Here is a 22230-nt window from a genome sequence, read left to right as displayed (position 1 = left end):
TAGGAATATGATGATGATTTCTGCTATGGTTTAAGACTGCACGGACGCTACCGGTTCCCTGGCTGCACAAAGACTTTTCATCATAGCCTTCTCTATCCAAGGTAGCTAGCGTTTAATGTCTTTATAATACGCTCCTCATCACCCTGGTATTTACCTTAAATTTTTAAAACTTCATCTTGGAGCTGAAATACTTTGAGGCTCTTGAAAACCAAGGGAATCCAAGGGACTGAATGTTCCTGGCAGAAACATCAATTCAGAGGAATCAGTATTCAGAAAGGTTGGTACGCCACACTCGGTGGCACTTTAGCTGAGCAGAGAGTTTACCCATCAGTACGATCAGCCATGATTACTGTATGGAATGCAAGTGATCAGTTTAATACAGTACATCTCATCTATTCATATTATAAGAGTGGGCCACATTTAGGACACACTCACGTTTTTTGTTGCCCTCTTGAAAATTACACTATTAAAAGGATTGTACAATGTAATGTACAGTATTTATTAGGTCCGGTTTATCTTGTAGCATGATAGTTTACAGCTTAGCTACTGACTGGTAGCATAATTTTGTAAATGTGTAAAATGTTGCAATAAATATATTTCTATATATGTCAAACGTTAATTGCCTTCCCAGGGCTAAGAATGTCTCAGTGAGCTCACTAACAAGTTTTATTGGTGGTATAAAATTTACTGTGTTGACATATCCTTTAAAACTCTGAAGACGTCGGAGCGTGCAAAATGCCCAGATGACATTACAAAGAATAAGTCAAAAATTTTATTTGAATTCCCCCCCTCCTCTTTTGCATAGCAACCCACATTAAGCCACAGAAAAAAGTGACAACACTTGTAAAATAAAGGAGTAATCACTCTTTACCAGATGCATTCACAGTGAATTTGTAATGAAGCAGTGTATTTTCACTGGAGAAGTCCAAGGCACAGCAAATAGGCTTCATTATATAGGGTATTTGTTTGATGTATCTCAGCATGGCAAGCCTAAGCAATACAGGACCTTTATACTTGTTAGATAAAGTGAACCACTTAAAGACTTTGTTGCAGAAGTTCTGATTTGCATGAAAAGAATTGTAGTGCTATATTGTCTCTTGAACTGACAATTACTGCAAATTTTACCCAGGAGAAAGGCTGGCATCTTATAGTTTGACATGACTATTAGGGAGGATTTTTTTTCAAAACAGATAAAAAGGGAAATAAAACATCTCACTGAAGGAACATTTCATTGAAACAATAGACATTTGAAGTAAAATCAGAGAGTTTAAAATTGTACCACAGAACCAGAAAAGAATACACCATGATATATAGAAAAAAAAAAAAAAACCACATGAACCCTAAGTCTGTAAGAAAGATACTCCTTGAAAAACCAGGAGCAACAGGAAAGGTGAATTCTCCAAGGTCAGTAATTTACAGTAATATACAATTTTCGTTTTTTAAAAATTGGATTTAATCTGTTATCTTTTCACGTGTCTTTTATTCTAAAGAGGACTGTTTTCTTAGATACAGCATGTCTATTTTGCTTAGCGATAGAAATGGTCAAACTCAAAATGATGCCCAAGCCTGATAGACTTGATTGCCTTTGATCCTTTCAGGCAGCTTCAAAAGCCAAGTTATTTTAAAACATTCTGGAGGCGTTTTGCAGGCACCCTGTGGGAAACTCGAAAATGCAGCTTCCACAACATCCACAATAAGGCTAGTGACGGAAGGCGTCTCCTGAAAAAGAAAAGTGTCACAAGAACACATCTAAGGTACAAGAGTTGATTTTTATTAAAAGGAAGAGAGAAGGAATGCACTCAGCTGTGAATAAACAGCTATTCCTTATGCGTGCACGCGCACACAGGCGTGCACAAATAATGTTATATGCCTTTCCAAACAATGGGAGTTTTAGGTTGCTACGCCATCTTCCTTAGAGCTAACAATTCAAGAATATGACCAGAGACGACAGATGGAGAAACAAGCTAAGGAAGAGGACATGGAGACACGAAAATGAAGGAGAAGTTAGCAGCAAAATGGCGGTGGTTGGTATAAAAAGAGGCAGTTACCACACACCCAGGGCCTAGTCATTGTAGCATTCGGGGCTGAAATTTTGTGCACTGAGACTTCTTTTCATTTATGTTTATTTTATTTTCATTGCACAAGAAGCAAAACATCTCTCATAGACTATAGGATGAACAACAGCAGGAGGACCTTTGGGCCAGGATGGTAACACAACTGAACAATTCATAACCAGAGAAAAAACAGTCTTTAACTAGCAGACACCTTGGGTGCACCCATGTTGTATTAAGGCCATTGTTCCATTTTTACTAAACTTACACTATTTACTGGGCCATAGCCTCAGATCTGGCTGCTTTGTGCCCAGCACAGTTCTCCAGCCAGTACAGGGGAGGTTGCCAGGGTGACTGTAAACCAGGAATTGTCCTTAGCTGACCTTTTTTATTGGGTTTCAATCTGCTTTGTGCTGCCCTTGTGGCAAATGTAAGAGGGGCTGAGGATTTGGCCTATTAAGTCTCACCAGTAATTATGCACAAATTTGTTCTGCAAATTTCTAGAAATCCAGCCAATGCTACATAATTATTATTACCAGCTATTAATTTTTCCATTACTTACAGGGCTTGTGCGCTCTTCCCAGTTTTCCATAGTCTGAGTTTATTTTTGGCTCCATCTTGCCTGTTTTCATATATGAGCCATTAAAGTTCACCCTTTTTGTTCTTATTTTTCTGTTACTGGGAGACCTCATAATATTGCCGTTGGATCAGGAGGGTGCGCCGTCTTTGTGATTCTTCCCAGGGCTTCCCCTGAGACAGTGTAGCTACACATAGCCCTATTCATTGATGTTTAGCGCTAAAGACAGACTAGCCAAGGTGAAGAGTTACATTTTTTAAACCAGATTCTGCCTACCCTTTAGGTATGCAGAGGTGGGTGAGAACGCACAGAGCCTTCCCCTGATCCTGTCCCATGTGCACCTTGTGCCAAGGCCAGGGACTAACATAACTGTAAGATCTTTGGCACAAGGTCCATGTTTTTACTATGTGTGCAGTGTGTGACAAAGTTCCTCCTCTATCTTGGTGGGTCCTGCGCTTATTGGCAGATTTTCTTGCCTCAGAGATTCACCATGTGGGTTGGGGAACAGCCCAGAGCCCTTCCCCTCTGGAAGAACCCACAGTCCAGGTCAATTGGGAGGTTTGGGGGGAACCCGGGCCCACCCTCTACTCCGGGTTCCAGCCCAGGGCCCTGTGGACTGTAGCTGTCTATAGTGCCTCCTGTAACAGCTGCATGACAGCTACAACTCCCTGGGCTACTTCCCCATGGCCTCCTCCAAACACCTTCCTTATTCTCACCACAGGACCTTCCTCCTGGTGTCTGATAACACTTGTGCTCCTCAGTCCTCCAGCAGCACATCCTCTCAGCTCCTTGCACCTCTTGCTCCCAGCTCCTCACACTCCCACCACAAACTGAAGTGAGCTCCTTTTTAAAACCCAGGTGCCCTGATTAGCCTGCCTTAATTGATTCTAGCAGCTTCTTCTTAATTGGCTCCAGGTGTCCTAATTAGCCAGCCTGCCTTAACTGGTTCTAGCAGGTTCCTGATTACTCTAGTGCAGCCCCTGCTCTGGTCACTCAGGGAACAGAAAACTACTCATCCAGTAACCAGTATATTTGCCCTCTACCAGACTCCTGTACCCCACTGGTCTGGGTCTGTCACAAGTGTCTCATACCATGGGGTCCTGGTCCATGACTGGGTTTCCTAGGCTCTACTGCAGTGCAAATAAATAATCATCACAGTGCAGGGATTACTTCCTCCAGGCACCTCCTTGTGCATTTCCTCCATTGCAGGCCTGTTTCTATCAGGCACTGCCTAACCCTAATTGTTTTTGTGACTCAGTTAGAGTCAGGTTGTTAGGTAATCACTGTTCCTGAACACCATGCATAGCCGCAAGTCTAGTAATTCCGTGATCCAAATCGCCTTAGCAGTTAAGCATCTTTTGGCTTAAGTTCCTGATGACTTTTTCCAACCACTTGACTTTCCTTCTCCAGATGTTCTGCCTGTTTCACACATCTGGCACGTACCCTTCCTTATTCCCTTAGTTATCCTGTTAGATCTCACCCAACCTTTCATATTTAGCACCCACAACCAAACCTGGAGACATGACCGTTTTTCATCCTGCTCCCAGTTAAATATCGTCCACATACATTTTGAATTGCAAAGATATTATGGGGAAAAAAATCTGTATATATAAACATGCACAAAGCCTGAATTTAGTTGCAAAAAATATTCATGATTGACATTCAAGTGCCATAAACAAAATTAGTGGTCATCATTCAAGCAGAAAGTTATCATCAGATGGTGCTAAACAAACACAGGCTCAAAGTGGAATAGAGGCTTTTTTAATAAGGGATGTATGAGTAATTTAACTAATCACTATAGTCAGTCTAGCAGAGCACATTTTTCTCATACATAAGCAAATAGAAATCTGGAAAGTTATGAGCACTGCACTTGCAGATTAATCTTAGAATATAAATGTCACCTGCACAAAACTCCTAAATCCTTTCATTTTCCTTTTAAATTACAGTTCATTTCAGTTGTTTTAGGTGTTTAATCTAGACTTGCATCCCAGAAACTCAAATGCTGGTGAAAGAGGGAAGGAGGGGAATTGGCTTCTAAGCCACTAGTGTCCTGGGGACACACACTTATGATCCTTGACCAGGACCTTGGAATCAGGCAAGCATAAACCAGCCTTAGAGAATCTGACTCTGATTTTACACTCACCCCCGTTGATGTTGGGCCTGGATTTGCAGGGTGGATTCCAGACCTGTACAGGGCAAACATGATCAAAGACACTCACAGTAAGAGAATTTGCCACGGCCATTTGTGACTGGGAGGGGCTGGATGGCAGCTTTGAATCCATAACTGAAACATCCTAATGAGCTCTGGTGTAATTTTTGTTTGTTTAGACTTCTTTTAAATTAATCATTTTAAACAGGAGCCCGGGCCTGAGAGAGAGGCTCCATTGCCTCCTCTACAAAAAGTCAAAATGACTTACCCACCTACCTCAGCGGGGTGTTGGGAGGGTGAGTATTCAGAGACAGCTTCAGAATGGAGTAGGCTGAGGTGGCGGAGACAAGCTTAGCAAGGCGCTGTGACGTGATGATGATGATGTCTCTTAAAGGTGCTGTCCAGGGTACTCACTGGGGCAGAACAGTTAATGCATATCCCAAGGGCTGACACTCTGCAACACTTTGATTGGGCAGTGTGTGTGCTGAGTATTAGCTCCTCTCCCTCACCCTCCTCTTGGCAACTTGCCAAATATCCTTCCACCTTCCACGGCACAAGTCCTCCTCCCCATCCACACTGCCACTAAATAGTTATCATTGCTGTTTCATATTTCATTTTGCCTTTTGCATCTTTCAAACTCACCATAAGGTTCCAGGGCTAAGTCTGCTCTTACTGAAATTCCCATTGGCTTCCAGGGGAACAGGACTGGGCCACAAGAGCTGATTGCTGTCCAGAGTTTTCTTCATTAACGAGCCAGTTTGTTCGCTGGATGGTATTCGCCAAGTGCTAGCTGAAGTTCTAGGAACCAGCCTTGTCACCCTCCCTCATGTAAACAGTTCTGTTGCGCCAGAGTCTGATTTCAGTTACCCTGTTTGAACCTGGAGTAATTCCATTAAAGTCAGTGGAATTACTGCAGCTATACGTCAGTGTAAGTGAGATCAGAATCTGGCCCAGTGACTTTAATGGGCACTGCACCTGTAAGGGATGACAGCATGATCTGGTTCTTAGTAAGAAATACATTGCAGCTTCCTAGTAAGTAGAGATGGTTTGCATTCACAGAGAGCATTTTGTGTTGTTTTGTAATATAGGCTGTAATTATGCAGCTGATGGAGCCTCACGTACCATTATTTTATTCCTATACATAAATTAACAGAAGATTTTGTATAATGGCAGGGTGATGAACGTCTAGGTCATTGTCATTCATTTGTTGATGGCCTTGAGAGCTGAGGGCCAGCAAGGATTATTTTATTATTTAGCTAGCACAAATATAGACCTCCGCTAATTTATACTTAAATCTTATTCTATTTCAAGTTTCTATTAACCCTCCCTTGTGGCCAATCAAAACTTTTTTGATGCACGAGGAGAACTATCTTTCCCTAAAGACACAGTCTGTGCAGGGCTCGCACCATTGAGCTATAGATTCTTGCTGCAAGAGTGGATGCACTCCTCTAGCGCTTATGATTTTTGACCCTGGAGGGCGGGGTAGACAAGAAGAGCGTGAGCTAGGGCCTGCTCAATGACCTGATCCCAGGTCTGAATACTTCACTCTGGAAGTTGCAGCCTGCACCTTATTGGGTGAACACATGAGCTCTTGCTGGACCCCAGCAACACATAGCCAGGTACGCTTTCAGATCTTAACCATACCTCCAGTCAGGTCTGCAACGTTGTACTATATCTTTTAAGCCATTGCCTTGGGCATTTCTGCACAGCTCCAATGCCTATTTTCCTCCGCGCTTGCTCCATTGCTTCAGTGCCCATTTTTCTTGGTGCCTCAGCACCCAATGTGGCCTCAGCAATAGCTTTGGCACCCAGCCCCATTTTGCTTCACCTCTCCCTTTTGCTCCATGCTTTTCTCAGTGCCTCTGTTTGCCAGAGCCTTGGCACTGTCTCAGGGTCTTTAACAATGGTGTTTGCTCCGCCCTCGCGGAACCAGCATTATTCTCCGTGCATTGGAGCCTGAGTTTAGGCTGCTCGGAGAGCAATGTTTTTATTAGGTTACATTAAAGCGACTTGGCGTAGCAATAGCTGACCTGCCGGTTTGGGCACAAAATGTCTTTGTTTTGTGGCCTGGGTACCTATCTTATGTGCTTGTCCATCAGTTGGTATGGTGCTTCCCTTTTATGGACCAATACCTACTTCCCTTTTGTAGAGACAGTGGCTAGATAGGAAGGAAGATGGCTTAGCAACCTAAAACCCCCATCGATGTGATAGAACAATGTTAAGATCATCTGAGATCACCTGCTAAGGCTGACAGATATGCTTGAAAATGTCATAAGAATGTAAGAATGGTCATACCGGGTCAGGCCAATGGTCCATCTAGCCCAGTGTCCTGTCTTCAGACAGTGGTTGGTGCCAGATGCTTCAGAGAGAATGAACAGAACAGGGCAATTCATCCAATGATTCATCTACTGTTATCCAGTTCCAGCTTCTAGCAGTCACAGGTTTAGGGACACTTGGTGCCTGGGTTTCCCTGGCCATCTTGGCTAATAGCCATTGATGGACCTATCCTCCATTAACATATCTAATTCTTTTTTGAACCCACTTATATTTTTAGTCTTCACGACATGCATTCCTGTGTTGTGTGAAGAAGTACTTCCTTGTGTTTTAAACCGCCTGCCTATTAATTTCATTGGGTGACCCCTCATTCATGTGTTATGTGAAAGGGTAAATAGCACTTCCATATTCACTTTCCCCACGCCATTTGTGATTTTATAGACCTTAATCATATCCCCTCTCAGTCTTCTCTTTTCCAAGCTGAACAGTCCCAGTCTTTTTAATGTCTCATCAGATGGAAGCTGTTTCATATCCCTAATAATTTTTGCTGCCCTTGTTTACTTTTTCCAATTCTAATTTTACTTTTTTGAGATGGGGTGACCAGAACTGTACGCAGTATTCAAGGTGTGGGCATACCATGGATTCATATAGTGGAATTGTGATATTTTCTGTTGTATTATCTATCCCTTTCCTAATGGTTCCTAACTTTCTATTAGCTTTTTGACTGCCACTACACATTGAGCAGGTATTTTCAGCAAACTAACCACAATGACTCCAAGATCTCTTTCTTGAGTGGTATCAATTAATTTAGCCCCCATCATTTCATATGTATAGTTGGGATTATGTTTTCCAGTGTGCACTAGTTTGCATTTACCAGCATTGAATTTCATCTGCTATTTTGTTTCCCAGTCACCTAGGTTTGTGAGATCCCTATGTAACTCTCCACAGTCAATTAGGACTTAACTATCTTGAGTAGTTTTGTATCATCTGCCAACTTGGCCACCTCACTGTTCATCCCTTTTCCCATATCATTTATGAATATGTTGAATAGCACTAATCCCAGTACAGTTCCTTGGGGGAGGAGGGGGTGCTATTTATGTGACAATTTATTCCAACCCTTTTTTTCCTATCTTTTAACCAGTTACTGATCTGTGAGAGGACCTTCTCTCTTATCCCATGACTCTTTACTTTGCTTAAGAGCCTTTGTTGAGGGACCATGCCAAAGGCTTTCAAAAAGTTCAAATATACTAGATCTACTGTATCACCCTTGTCCACATGTTTGTTGACCCCCTCCAAGAATTCTAGTAGATTGGTATGGTATAATTTCCATTTACAAAAGCTATGTCGTCCCCAACATATCGTGTTTATCTATGTGTTTGATCTTTCTGTTCATTACTATAGTTTCAGCCCATTTGCCTGGCACTAAAGTCAGGCTCACTGGCCTGTAATTGCCAGACTCACCTCTAGAGTCTTAAAAAACAAAAACAACAAGGAGTCTGGTGGCACCTTAAAGACTAACAGATTTATTTGGGCATAAGCTTTCGTGAGTAAAAACCTCACTTCTTCAGATGCATCCGAAGAAGTCTTTAAGGTGCCACCAGACTCCTTGTTGTTTTTGTAGATACAGACTAACACGGCTACCCCCTGATACTTAAAAAACAAAATCAGCATGACATCAGCTATCCTCCAGTCATCTGGTACAGAGTCTGATTTAAGTAATAGGTTACTGACCATAGTTAGTAGTTCTGCAATTTCATGTTTGAGTTCCTCCAGAACTCTTGGGTGAACACCGTCTGGTCTTGGTGATTTATTACTGTTTAATTTATCAATTTGTTCCAAAGCATCCTCTGTTGAAACCTCAGTCTGGGGCAGTTCCTCAAATTTGTCACTGAAAAAGAATGGCTCATGTGTAGCAATCTCCCTCACATCCTCCGTCATGAAGAACGATGCAAAGAATTCATTTAGCTTCTCCGCAGTGGTCTTGTCTTCCTTTAGTGCTTCTTTAGCACCTTGATTGTCCAGTGGTGCCACTGATTGTTTGGCAGGCTTCCTGCTTCTGGTGTACTTATTTTTTTATTTCTTGCTGTTAATTTTTGTGTCTTTCGCTAGTTGCTCTTCAAATTCTCTTTTGGCCTGCCTAATTATACTATATGTCACCCCATATGTCAGACTATATTCACCCCAAATGTTACAAGCACCTGTTTGCAGCCCCATGGGAACTCCTCTAACTCAGTCCGGGGCCAGTCAGGAGTACTTAGCAAAGCAAAAACCTCAAAATATAAGCCTATAGCCTGCATCATCATCATCATCACAGCAGAAGGTTCTGACAAGCTCCTCAGCACTGAATTTAGTCTCCATTTCTATGAATGGAAGTTACTATGAACCTACCTCGCAAGTATTTAACCTTTGTCTCCATTTTCCCCATCTCCTCCCTCCAGTTTTGTAAAGTCTTTGAGGTAAGCTTTGTGACTTGTATGTTTTGAAAGAACGTTGTAGATATTATAGAATCTGAATAATAATATTTATTGTTCCTAACTAAGTCTCAAAAATAAATTTAGTTTTATAAAACTCTCAGAATAATGATGTTGGAAAATATCTACACAAAATCCCTATTCGTTGACATCATGGGACAATAACATCACCTGAATATTACTCAGTATCTCATGGCTCCAGCCACTCCAGTAACACAGTGGAGGGAATTTGGACTTAATGGGTAAACCTTAGTGACTTTGCAAGCTTTTTTTCAAGCTATCTTAGCGCGACATGTTTGCCAGAGTTGGAATCTCTGGAAAACACCTTATTGCAGTTTTAGCTGCAATGGGGGAGAGAAAACCCCATCTAAGAGATGTATATTACTCATTGAACTGCTTCCTTGTGAAATGTAGAGCTGCTCGAGCTAGAAATAAGAATGTATAAAGGGGAAATGTTGAGAAGGAAAAGTTAAAGAACAATAGCCAGAGAGCTGTAAAATACTTGCTACTTGTGTCCAAACCGAGCAGTAATCTATATAAAAACATTGTTCCTCTCTGGTGCCCAAAGTACTGTATTGTTTAGTAAAAGTGGTCAATTCTGGAGATTGTTACAGTACCATCAAGCCTATACTTCTGACCGCTCAGGTAACAGCTTTATGATAGAGCCTGAGAAATCTGACCTTCTTGCCCCCTATTCTCATCATCACCCCTTCATCTCCTCCCACACCCATAAAACACATGCATGCTTTAAAACAAACAAAGCTTTTACAGCTTCCAAAATGGTCCAGTGGACATAATTATGGCCGCCATCTTGGATTGTCTCTCTGAAAGAGCGACTCTTAGCCACTGCTTTAGAAGCTTTAAAATTCTCATGTTTTCCCTTAACTTTATCCATGTTATACTTAAAATAACAAGAGAACAGTTTTTGCTCCAATAATGTCAGAGATATTTCTATCAATTTCAGATCAGAATGTATCCATCAGTGTTGCAGAATCCATAATGGGAGAATTAACTTGCAATCTATTGTCCTGAGCCTGTAATCTGGCCCACCTGCACAATTTTCCATTACTGTGTGGAGTCTCATTGACTTCAGTAGGACTCCATAAATGCATATGGTCTATCATGCCGTTTAGATTGTAACTGAGATTCATAATGTCCTCACTTACATTTAATATGCTACTGTATCTAATAAGAAAGTGGAATAGATCATGGTGTTTATAGTTTCTGCTTTACATAAAAATTCAGCTGTACATCTGTAATATATTCTCTTAATATACTTTCAAAAGGTTTTTGGTTAAAATAAATTCTAATTGTTAATTATATTATCACAACTGAAATAGAAAAAACATTGAGAAATGTATTAAAATTTACATTATAGTGGAAAATTTATATTTCTTACATGCTTTTAGTAGCCAATAAATTCCAAATTTTTTCATTTGCAGAGTGTCACATTCTGTGTCAGTTTCATAATCATGTAACGCAAGTGCTGTAACTGAGCAAACGTCTAATAAAATTACATCTAAAGCACCTACTTACAATCAATTTAAAAAGTAGGAAAGGTAAGATGAAGATTTATAAACAAAGAAAGGTCTGACCTAAACAGCAGCTTTCGACTGAACCAGTAGACAGTCTCCAGTTCTGTTCATACCCAATCTCAGGATACGTTTATCAGTAACGAGCCATTCTGTATGATTAGTAGTATCAGCACACTTCCTGCTAACCAAACCAGGAAGCATAAAGGGGTTAGAAAGTATTAAGCCTTTAAGCTCCTAGATCTCCCTCTGAAGGTGTCCTGCTCTTCTTTTCTAATTCATTAGAGGATAAATCTGTGATAAGCAAAGTAAATTAGATTCAGTGACATTCTGCTAATTGAGTCATCTCCTTCTGCCTGGCTTGGCTGAGTTTTTAATTACCAGTTAATCTCATCAATATGGTGGATGACTGGCAGTGTGCAGATCACTGTATTACAACCACAGTGAATTAGAAAAAGAAGTTTATGGCTCATTGCTTGACCCAGGTCTCTCTTGTCACACACAGTGGAATAAATTGGGCAAATCTGCTGGTCATCTAGTGACCTGAAACTGTGGAGAACACAGAGGCTAACTACAGGTAAATAACTAAATAAAAACACCACAATTGTGTTGGAGATGCTGCAGTTTTAAGAGTGATGGAGCACAAGGGAAGAGAGCAGAGCAGAGATTATGAAGTGTGTACTATCAAAGCCTATCCTGGATCTTGATGGAGCTTTATTTCAGTGAAACTTAGGTATTTAAAGAGAAGGATGCATTTTTATAAATGAGATAATATTTATTTTGCTACACTGGTTAGCAATTCAGGTTCTGTTCACTTGTGATACACTGAAAGCTCACAGTAACCTCTGCACACAGGCAGAGTCCCACACGAAAGCTATTGCAGGAGTGCTTTGTCTCTGAATCTTTGGCAAATATATATTTGATTTTAGTTATCGCTATATTACAGGGGTGGGCAACCTATGGCACGCATGCCAAAGGCAGCATGCAAACTGATTTTTAGTGGCATTCACACTGCCCAGGTCCTGTCCACCGGTCTGGGGGGGGGTCTGCATTTTAATTTAAACATTTAAAAAACCTTATGTACTTTACATACAACAATAGTTTAGTTATATATTATAGACTTATAGAAAGAGACCTTCTAAAAACATTCAAATGTATTACTGGCTCGTGAAACCTTAAATTAGAGTGAGTAAATGAAGACTCGGCACACCACTTCTGAAAGGTTGCCAACCCCTGCTATATTATATAGAGAGCACCTGCTTTATTTGGACAGTCAATTGGCTCAATGAAGAAAAATGTTCAAATGAAAGTTGTTTAAAAGCTTTTTACGCCAAGTTCTTTATTAAACAAACATATAAGAGTAAAACTGAAATGAAGTGCATTGCAGCTTGAGCATAACTTTTATCTGGCCCTGGTCTTGCACCACTGAAGTCAAGGGGCACAAAATCAAGTGATTAATCTTGATTAGGCAACTGTCTTACGAAAAGCCCAATGTCTAGCAATACTTAACTCCAGTACTGGGCATATGCATCCCCTCTTAAGTGGAATTTTTGACTCCTTTTATATCAATTAAGCAACAGTTATGGTGTGAGGGGAAAGGGGGAGGTCAACTGGTCCATGGAAGATATCCAATTAAAGTGGTGGCTCTGATGTGATTGACGCATGTATATAGAAATACTTCATGGTCTGATTATTTAAAATGAGCTGGTTCAGTGACGATGCCTGCTACTAAGTTCATCGGTGAGACTATTCACAGAGGGTGTGTGATTGGAACACAGTCAAAATGCAATCATTTACACATTTGCATGAATGGTCATAGGCAAAAATGTTTTGTAGCTTTCACATGACTCTCATAACCACACTGTGGCCCCATGTCAGCAAAGCACTTAAGTGTACGCATGGCTACTCCCATTGAAGTCTAGGGGAAGGCTCACATGCTTAATGTTAAGCATGGCCTTAAGTGAGCTGGTGGATTGGAACGTGAAGGCTGAAATGCTGGCCCAGATTCTCAAAGGTAGTCAGGTGCCTGACTCCTAACTAGCCCAGTGTACTCCCAAGCAGAGGTGACACATTGGGGGACATGCATGGTCACCTGCCTCCCCCAGCTTTGCTGCTTGGCTTGTATTGAGCATGCTCAGTAACACTGCTGAAGCTGGCTGCCCTCACGCTGCCACCCCAGCCCCAGTAGGCACAGGTTGTCTCTGCTCCCAAATTAGGTACCTAAATACCTTAGCAAATCTGCTTCTCTGTGTTTAACTCACTTTTCTGTTATCCCAAGGTACTGAAGAACGCTGACGCCTATGTAGTCATCATTAAGTGCTGCAGTACTAAGCACAGTCATCTGAGAGGATGGCAGTTGCTGTTTAATACATTTGTGTGGGTGGGACATTAAGAACAGCCCAAGGGCAGAAAGCAAACAGCAGCCAGATGACTTGCAGCTGGCTTAATCAGTTGAAGTGTACCCCAATTCTTTTATGTCATGAAATGTATCTGCTAAGCGTCATGCCAGGTGTCAGTGAAAAGCTCATGACTACTCATAGTAATATCATGTAACAGGGGCAAGCAACTGCTGTGAAATTATGGCCATAAACTGAAATTATATTTCTTAAAATGTGTTTGCCAGCCAAGCAAGTGTTAGTCTTCCCTAGACAAAGGAATGCAGTTTTCCACCTGGGAGTGACTGCCAAAGTACTTTGAAAGAGAATTAGAATCCATTTACAGGTCCCATAAACAGACCCATCAAGCTAACAAGGGATGGAGACACACCTCACACTATCCTGGTTGGGGAGGAGATTAACAGTCACATGTTTAATGCTCATGCAATTAGATGGGAGGGGGCAGGAATGAAATAATTTGCATTTTAGAAGATATCCCCAGCAGGACACATCCTTCACCAACAGCTGCCCTGTTGCCTTCCTCACAGCTCAAATGAACTTTAGCTAGCAATAACCCACAGAAGACTCCATTTCAAAGGTTCAAAGAGGGGGTCAAAGGAACCCCAAGTTATCTAGTGTTCACTTAAAGCTACCAACCCTTTGACTGTGTGTGCTAGCAGGAGTCTGGTCACCTAGCTTGATAGAACCATGTGGGAAGGACTTTACCTTGAACCACATCTAGCTTGTTACATTTTAGTAACTAGAAAGCATTTTTGTCTTTATTTTTCTTGTAACCATTTCTGACTTTAATACTTACTTTTGTACTTGCTGAAAAACCTATTGCTTTGGAATTAAATAAACTTGTTTTATTTTTAAGCTAGACAAATCCAGTGCTGTGTTTGAACTGAACTGTGTAGTACCACCAATCAGAACTGCAATTTCATGGACGCTTTGCATTGAAGAATGGGATGCAGCTTACTTTGAGCCTTAGGGCAGCAGTAACAGCCACTGTTCAGACCGTGGGGGAATCCTGCCTGTGCAAAGGCTGGTTGTTTGGGTTTCGTGTAGTGGAGGAAATTTAGCTGACAGACACCAATGAGCAACAACAGCTGTTCTATGTGTTCTGCAAATTGAGAATTGCCAAAACACTATTTGGACACACTACTTCATAAGGTAAGCAGTGTGGCCAAATGGATAGTGCCCTGGTCTTTGACTCAGGGGACCTGAGTTCAATAGCTAGCATGGTCCCTGAGTGACCTTGGCCAAACCTCTTTGTTCCCTCAGTTTCCCAAACTGTGAAAGACGGCTAACGAGAATGATCTCCTTTATAAAGACCAAGCCCTGCTCATGTCCTACAGCCAGGCTTGGCCTTCCTTCCCTCACTCCAGGTAATCCAGCTCTGATTGCAGGCGCCCTCTGTCTCGACCTTTGGCGCTGGCATTTGGTCTCTGACTTCAGTTCTGCCTCATGCTTTGACCTTGGAATTCGGACTCCAATGACTAGGTCTGACTGCCTACAACCCAGTCTTCTGCCACTTTTATTGGGCCAACTTCTGTTGGTGGAAGGTATAAGCTTTCCAACTACACAGAGCTCGTCTTCTGGTATGGCAAAGGAAGCAGCATGTCTGAGCTAAATACAAATCTGACCAGATTGTTAAGCAGGGGGAACATGTGGGCAGCTGTCACTTGACCTGAAGTGGGCAATTGGGGGTTAGATTGTTATGCATAAAGGGCTTGACGTGGGGAATTAAGGTAGCAGGCAGTATGGTGTGTTACAAATTGTTGTAACTATAAAACCAGTGTCCCTATTAAGAATGTGGCTTTTGGTGTCCAGCAGAGTCATGAATTTAAGCTTCCAGACTCATCTTTTGACAGTGTTGTGCAGGTTTCTCTTGAGGCAGAGATGAAAGTGGGCTGGTACGGATCAGTACCGCGTACCGGTAAGAATTGGCCACCGGTACGGGCCCGTACACAGCTGACGTTAAAGCACTGCCCCTTTCCCCCGCCCCCGCCCCCAGGGCTGCTGAGAAGGGGGGGGGGAAGGGGCAGCTGCCCAGGGGCCCAGCAATTTAAAAGGGTCCGGAGCTCTCAGCTGCCGCTGCTACCACAGTAGCGGCCAGAGTCCCGGGCCCTTTAAATTGCTGCCAGAGCACCAGGTGGCGGCAGGCTGGGCGGTGCAGAAGGGCTGGCTGGAGGAGGCTGAAGCCCAGACCTACCACTTCATCCTGAGGCCCCGCCCCTTCTGGGGGCCCGGTGCTGGGCCCCCGTACCCATAAGACTTTTATGTTACTTTCACCCCTGCCTTGGGACATGTATTGAAAGCTCTCATATGGAGTGATCACTTTGTTAAAAGTGTTTGTGTATGGGTGATACAGTGTTTTTGTCTTTTATCATTTTTTTCTGTTCATTCATTTGAGAGCATAGTGATTGGTTTCACCCACATAGTTGTTATCGGGGCTTTTGATGCACTGGATGAGGTACACCACATGGTGTGATAAGCATGTGTAAGACCCACAAATCTTGAAAGGTGTATTGTGGAAGCATATTGCTCATCATAGCAGTGAAGATAACTGCATGCTTTGAATCAATTGTTCTGGCAGGGTCTGGTGCCATTTTGAGTTGATGTGTCCTGGTTTGTGGGGGGGCCCTTTCTTCCTATGATGAGCATGGTACAGTTGGACATAGTTGGAAGGCCAGAAGAAGGTGTTCAAGAAAGATTTCTTTCATGGTGTGGACCCCCTGAAATATGTAATTGTTTGATGAGTCCCCAGATGGGTTTCATGCAATAAATATTGTCTTCTAACATTTTCCCATCCCTCATTCCTTTTTATTTAAATTTATTTTTACCTTAGCAATAAATACATTATATTTATTTCTTTAGGAACCTGAGACTTACTGTTAAATGACTGTGGAGCCATTTCAGTTGCATCTTAATTTTATTAACATTGGTGAGTGTGTCTGGAGTTGGTTGTTCGCTTGTGTGATCATAGGAAACTTTTTGTTGATTAGCCTCCTAACCCTATTATATATGCAGAGCCATTATTTCAGTCTGCCAAACATTGTTATAATAAAGCAAAACCCTCTTGTTTTTTCATTTTCAGTTCAAATTGGGGGACTGCATATCTGATTAGTTTCTTCTAAGCTCTCATATTCCATTTGTTGTATAGCTCACTCAAAGAATAAAGATGTATTCTGGATTTAAGAGTTGCTTTCTAGGATGTGGTAATGTAAATAGAAATTGAAGGAACATTCTCCCTTTAGATTATCACTTGAAATGAACAGCAATCCCGGGGAGTCCTCAGGTTATGATATTTCTTCTCCCTATTATAACTTGTGCAGATTATTTTTTCTAAGAGCTCCATTTTTAATCAGACTTGCACATAGATTTCTTTTTGTCCTGCTTCCTGTTGCTTAGGTTGCACTTTCAGCTCAAGACATTTTCTATATGGATTTGCTTTATTAGTACTTGCAAATTCAATGACATACAGCTCACTGTGGAAGTGTAACAGGAAGCGCAAAGCCCCTGCAACAAAGAACTTCCTGTTTTTACAAGCGTCCAGCTGACCTTGGAGCAGAGTTCCAGATCAAAAGAGATGGAGAGATGGAAATACAGAGCTCTGGCATTTTAACCAGCTTTGTGTAGCATGCACTCACTGCCCTCAGTAAAAAAGATGGCTGCACTTATCCTGAAAAATTATTACCACATCCCTTTGGAGAGCTACATTTTTTTCCTTTGGCTTGACTATAGATTTCCAGTCAAATTGATCTCAAACCCTTTGATTCAAATCACTGTGGTTTTCAACTTCAATGTGGTTTCACATTATTTTGTGAAAGAATTAAAGTGGCCAGGTTGCTCGCTTGTACTCAGAGAGCCTCTTATTGACCTACTCCTTCACAGTAGGTGGGCAATTTCAATTACATGAGGATCATGAGCTACATATAAACATACCCAGCATGGCATCACCCTGACTGGATTGTTGAAAGAATAGCTTCCCCACATGCTCACCTGTCATTGAGGCTGTTGATTTTTCCAATCATTCTTTGAGGAGCTCACAGGAAGAAAATGAATCTCCGTGAGGGTCAAGTGCTGGAGTCCCCTGGACTGGGTAGTTTAAGGGCTAGTCTCCACATACAAGTTGTACCACGTTAGCTATACCAGTGTACTTAAACCAACTCTACTGCTATTGAAGGTTCTTTATATGGATATAACTTTTCCCATATGGGAAGGAGAACAATCTATACCTGTTGATAGTACCTTTATACCAGAATAACTGTCGACAACAGCCTGCATTGGTATAATTATATCATTAAAAACAATTACACTGTTACCTGATATGAAATCATAGAAATGTAGGACTGGAAGGGTGTCAAATCCAGCCCCTGCGCCATGGCAGGACCAAGTAAACCTAGACCATCCCTGACTGATTTTGTTCAACTTGTTTTTAAGAATCTCCAATGATTGGGGATTCCACAACCTCCCTTGGAAGCCTATTCCAGATCTTAACTATTTTTCTGGTTAGAAAGTTATTCCTAATATCTAATCTAAACCTCCCTTGCTGGAGATTAAGCCCATTAATTTCTGTCCTACCTTCAGTGGACATGAAGAACAATTTAGCACTATCCTCTTTATAATAGCCCTTAACATATTTGAAGACAGTAATCAGGTTGCCCCCTCACTCTTCTCAAGACTAACATGCCCAGTCTTTTTTAACCTTTTCTCATTTTTGTTGCTCACCTCTGGATTCCCTCCAATTTGTCCACATCTTTCCTACTGGGTGGCAACCTGAATCAGAAGCAGTACTCTAGCTGAGGCTTCAGTAGTGCCAAGGACAATTACCTCCCGTGTCTTACATACAACATACCTGTTAATACACTCCAGAATGATATTAGCCTTTTTGTAGCTGCATCACCTTGTTGACTCATGTTCAATTTGTGATCCACTATAACTCCCAGATCCTTTTCAGCAGTAGTACCACCAAGCCAGTTGTTCCCCATTTTATAGTTGTGTGTTTGATTTGTCCTTCCTATGTGAAGTACTTTGCACTTGTCTTTACTGAATTTCATCTTGTTGAATTCAGACCAATTCTCCAATTTGTCAAGATTGTTTTGAATTCGAATCTTGCCCTACAAAGTACTTGCAACCCCTCCCAGCTTGGTGTCATCTGCAAATTTTATAAGCGTACTCTCCACTCCATTATCCAAGTCATCAGTGAACATATTGAATAGTATTGAATCCACGAAAGACTCCTGTGGGAGATTTGCCCTCCAGTTTGACAAGGAACTATTGATAATAGCTCTTTGAATACAATCTTTCAACCTGTTTCCCCCCCACCTTAGAGTAATTTCATCTAGATCACATTTCCCTAGTTGGCTTATGAGAAAGTCATGAGGGACTATGTCAAAACCCTTACTAATATCACTAATATCAGCTATGTCCCATCTGCTGCTTCCCCACTTATTCACTAGGCCAGTAACCTTGTCAAGGAAGGAACTTACTTTGGTTTGGCATGATTTGTTCTTGACAAAGCCATATTGGTTATTCCTTATAACCCTTTTATTTTCCAGATGCTTACAAATTAATTGTTTAATAAATTGTCTCAGTCTCTTCAAGTATTGAAGTTAAGCTGACTGGTCTATAACGCCCCCCAGAGCCTCTTTGTTCCCCTTTTTAAAGAAAGGTACTATGTTTGCCCTTCTCCAGTCTTCTGGGACCTCACCCGTTCTCCAGAAGTTCTCAAAGATTATTGTTTATGGTTTTGAGATTGTTTCAACTAGTTACGTGAGTACCCTAGGATGAATTTCATCAGGCTTTTCTGACAATAATACATCTAACTTATCTAAATATTCTCTAACCTGTTCTTTCCCTATTTTGGCTAGCTCGCCTTCCCCCTTGTTAATATTACTTATGTTGTGTCTGGTCACCATGAACCTTTTTAGTGAAGACTGAAGCAAAATAGGCTTTAACACCTCAGCCTTCTTGATGTCCTCAGTTATTAGCTCTCCTTCCTCATTAAGTAGGGGACCTACACTTCCCTTTGTCTTTCTCTTGCTTCTAATGTATTTAAAGAACCTCTTCTTATTGCCTTTTATGTCCCTTTCTGAGTGTAACTCATTTTGTGACTTAGCTTTTCTGATTTTGTTCCTACATGGCTGTGCTATTCTTTTGTACTCCTCCTTAACAAATTTTCCACATTTCCACCTTTGTAGGATTACTTCTTGATTTTCAGGTCATTAAAGAGCTCCTGACTGAGTCATATTGGCCTCTTACTATTCTTCCTTCACATCAGGAATGTTTGCAGTTGTGCCTTTAATATTGTCTCCGTGAGAAACTGCCAGCTCTCTTGAACAACTTTTACCCTTATATTTTCTTCCCATAGGACTGTACCGACCAGTTATCTGACTTTGTTCAAGTCAGGTTTTTTTTTTAAGTCCATTGTCTTTATTCTGCTGCTCTCACTCCTTTCTTTCCTTAGAATCAAAAAAAAATCTATCATTTCATGGTCACTTTTTCCCAAATTGCTTTCCACCTTCAAATTTACTATCAATTCCTGTTGGTCAGAATGGCTGTCCTCCTGGTTACTACCGCCACTTTAGGGACAAAAAGGGATATCCCCAATACATCCCAATAACTTGTTAGAAATTTTATGTTTTCCCGTATGGCATCTTATACTGGTAGAAAAAACTGTGTTTAGATCAGGCCTTAGTAACACAGACAGCATGCACAACCATTAAATCCTTGTGAGAAAATTATGTTTATTCTGTATTTCATAACAAAGCTATATTTTGGAGAGTTTTTTAAATTTAGTTGTTGTTAGCATTTCGTCTGCACTTTCGAACTCCTCAGATGTGCGTCAGTGTATTTATTCCAATTCAGTCTGTTTATTCAGGTTGAGAGTTGGTTCATGAGGTGAATTGTTCATGAATTAATCTTGTTTTTGTTTCTAATCTGTTCAGATTTTGTAAACATTCCCCAAAGAGCTTGGAAGAATAATTTTCAGATGAAGGGCCATTCACAGGCACTAATTCACCATTCATTAATTGTGCTGGGCCCTGAATCTGCAATGAGCTCCCTGTGAGGGCCTTGAAAGTCATGTCTTGCTCTGGATGGGACTTGTGATTATACTTGTTTTGATCTCACCGTAAGGCAGGTGGGATGGCGCATAGGGCTAAGAATGAGGGACTCCTGAGTTTTTATCCTGGTACAGGTACTGATTTGCTGTGAAATCTTAACTGAGCCTTTCCATGTCTGAGCTTCCTATCCAGGGAACCTGGCTAACAACACTTACCAATGTTGGTCACCATTAACATCTTTACAATTGACATTTAGAAGCGATTAATGTTACCATACTATTCACTATATGCTGCGAATACCAGATATTTTAATGGCAATTATTGTGCATTAGGGAATGTGTGCAAAGCATAAGTGGTTGCTTCATGCTTTAAAACATTGGGCCAGATTGTCTCCTTTGGGCAAAGTGTGCTTGGCACAACACCAGAGGGGGCAGTGGGACAAAGATGCCATTATGCCAACTTTATACTTCCCGAATCCTAGGGCCACCGGATAGTAGGCCAGTCTCTGGAACAAAGTAGAGTAACCTGAAGTCTGCTCTATTTTACATCTAGCTTCCCACAGCTATAATGACCTGTTTCAGCAGAAAGGGATTGTGTACATAACATAAGAAAGGCCCTACTGGGTCAGACCAAAGGTCCATCTAGCCCAGTATCCTGTCTTCCGATAGTGGCCAGTGCCAGATGCCCCACAGGGAATGAACAGAACAGGTAATCATCCAGTGATCCATCCCCTATCGCTCATTCCCAGTTTCTGGCAAACAGAGGCTAGGGGCACCATTCCTGCCCATCCTGGCTAATAGTGTAGACTCAGAAGCACACGAGCCGTACCTCCTTTTCTCCTGGGAATACCCCTTATACAGGGGCTGAGAACGGAGGGAGTGCAAAAGCCAACAGGCCAAAACAATCATGTAGCGCAAGCAAATATATAACATCACATACTCAGCTGCATTCTATTGTCCTTGTTCCCTGAGTGGCACCATAATATTTGAATTACATAATTATTTGTAAAAGTTCGATGTAATTCACATATTAGCTAAGCCCCTCTAAGGTATCATTATGGCTAGTTACACTATCAATGGTTATTTCCATTGTCAATGTCAGTGCTAAGAATAGTAATTAAGAAACAAAAAAGGAAAATGTAAACCCCCAACATACTTGACACGTTGTATAGTACAATGTCCATGCATTAGAAATATAATACGGTGGCTAATTTTCATGCACAGTAGAACCTTGCTAATTCACATGTTGTTAAGCTAGGTGCTCTATAATTTGCATACCTAAACTCGCTTTTTTCCTTACTCCTCTTCAAAGGTTTCAAAGCAGAGCTCTGTGCTGAGCTCTCACATCACTGAGCCTTCATTACATTCACACACCGGACCTCACAACATTTACCAGTTGGAACATAAATAATTAAAATTTATAAAAAAAAAAAAACCACCATCACATGCTGCAGCAGCCTTTCTTTTCAGTATGTTTGCGTACTCACTAATTCACAGTATTCATTGACTCACTCGGCTTCTCTGATACAGCTTGCATGTTGCCAGATATATTTTCATTCATTTTTATAGTACTTTAAAACAAGCAATATTAGCGACACACACAAGTGCACATGTACACACTGCAAGGGGTGAAAGAATAGCAAGGTGCAGACTAAGGCCAGCTCTACACTACAGATATAGCAATATAACTATGTCGCTCAGGGGTGTGAAAATCCACATCTAACCCCCAGTA

Source organism: Trachemys scripta, chromosome 10 (genome assembly GCF_013100865.1).
Source record: "Trachemys scripta elegans isolate TJP31775 chromosome 10, CAS_Tse_1.0, whole genome shotgun sequence".
Lineage (NCBI taxonomy): Eukaryota > Metazoa > Chordata > Testudines > Emydidae > Trachemys > Trachemys scripta.
The sequence above is the reverse complement of the archived record's forward strand: the minus strand, read 5'-3'. Positions refer to the sequence as shown.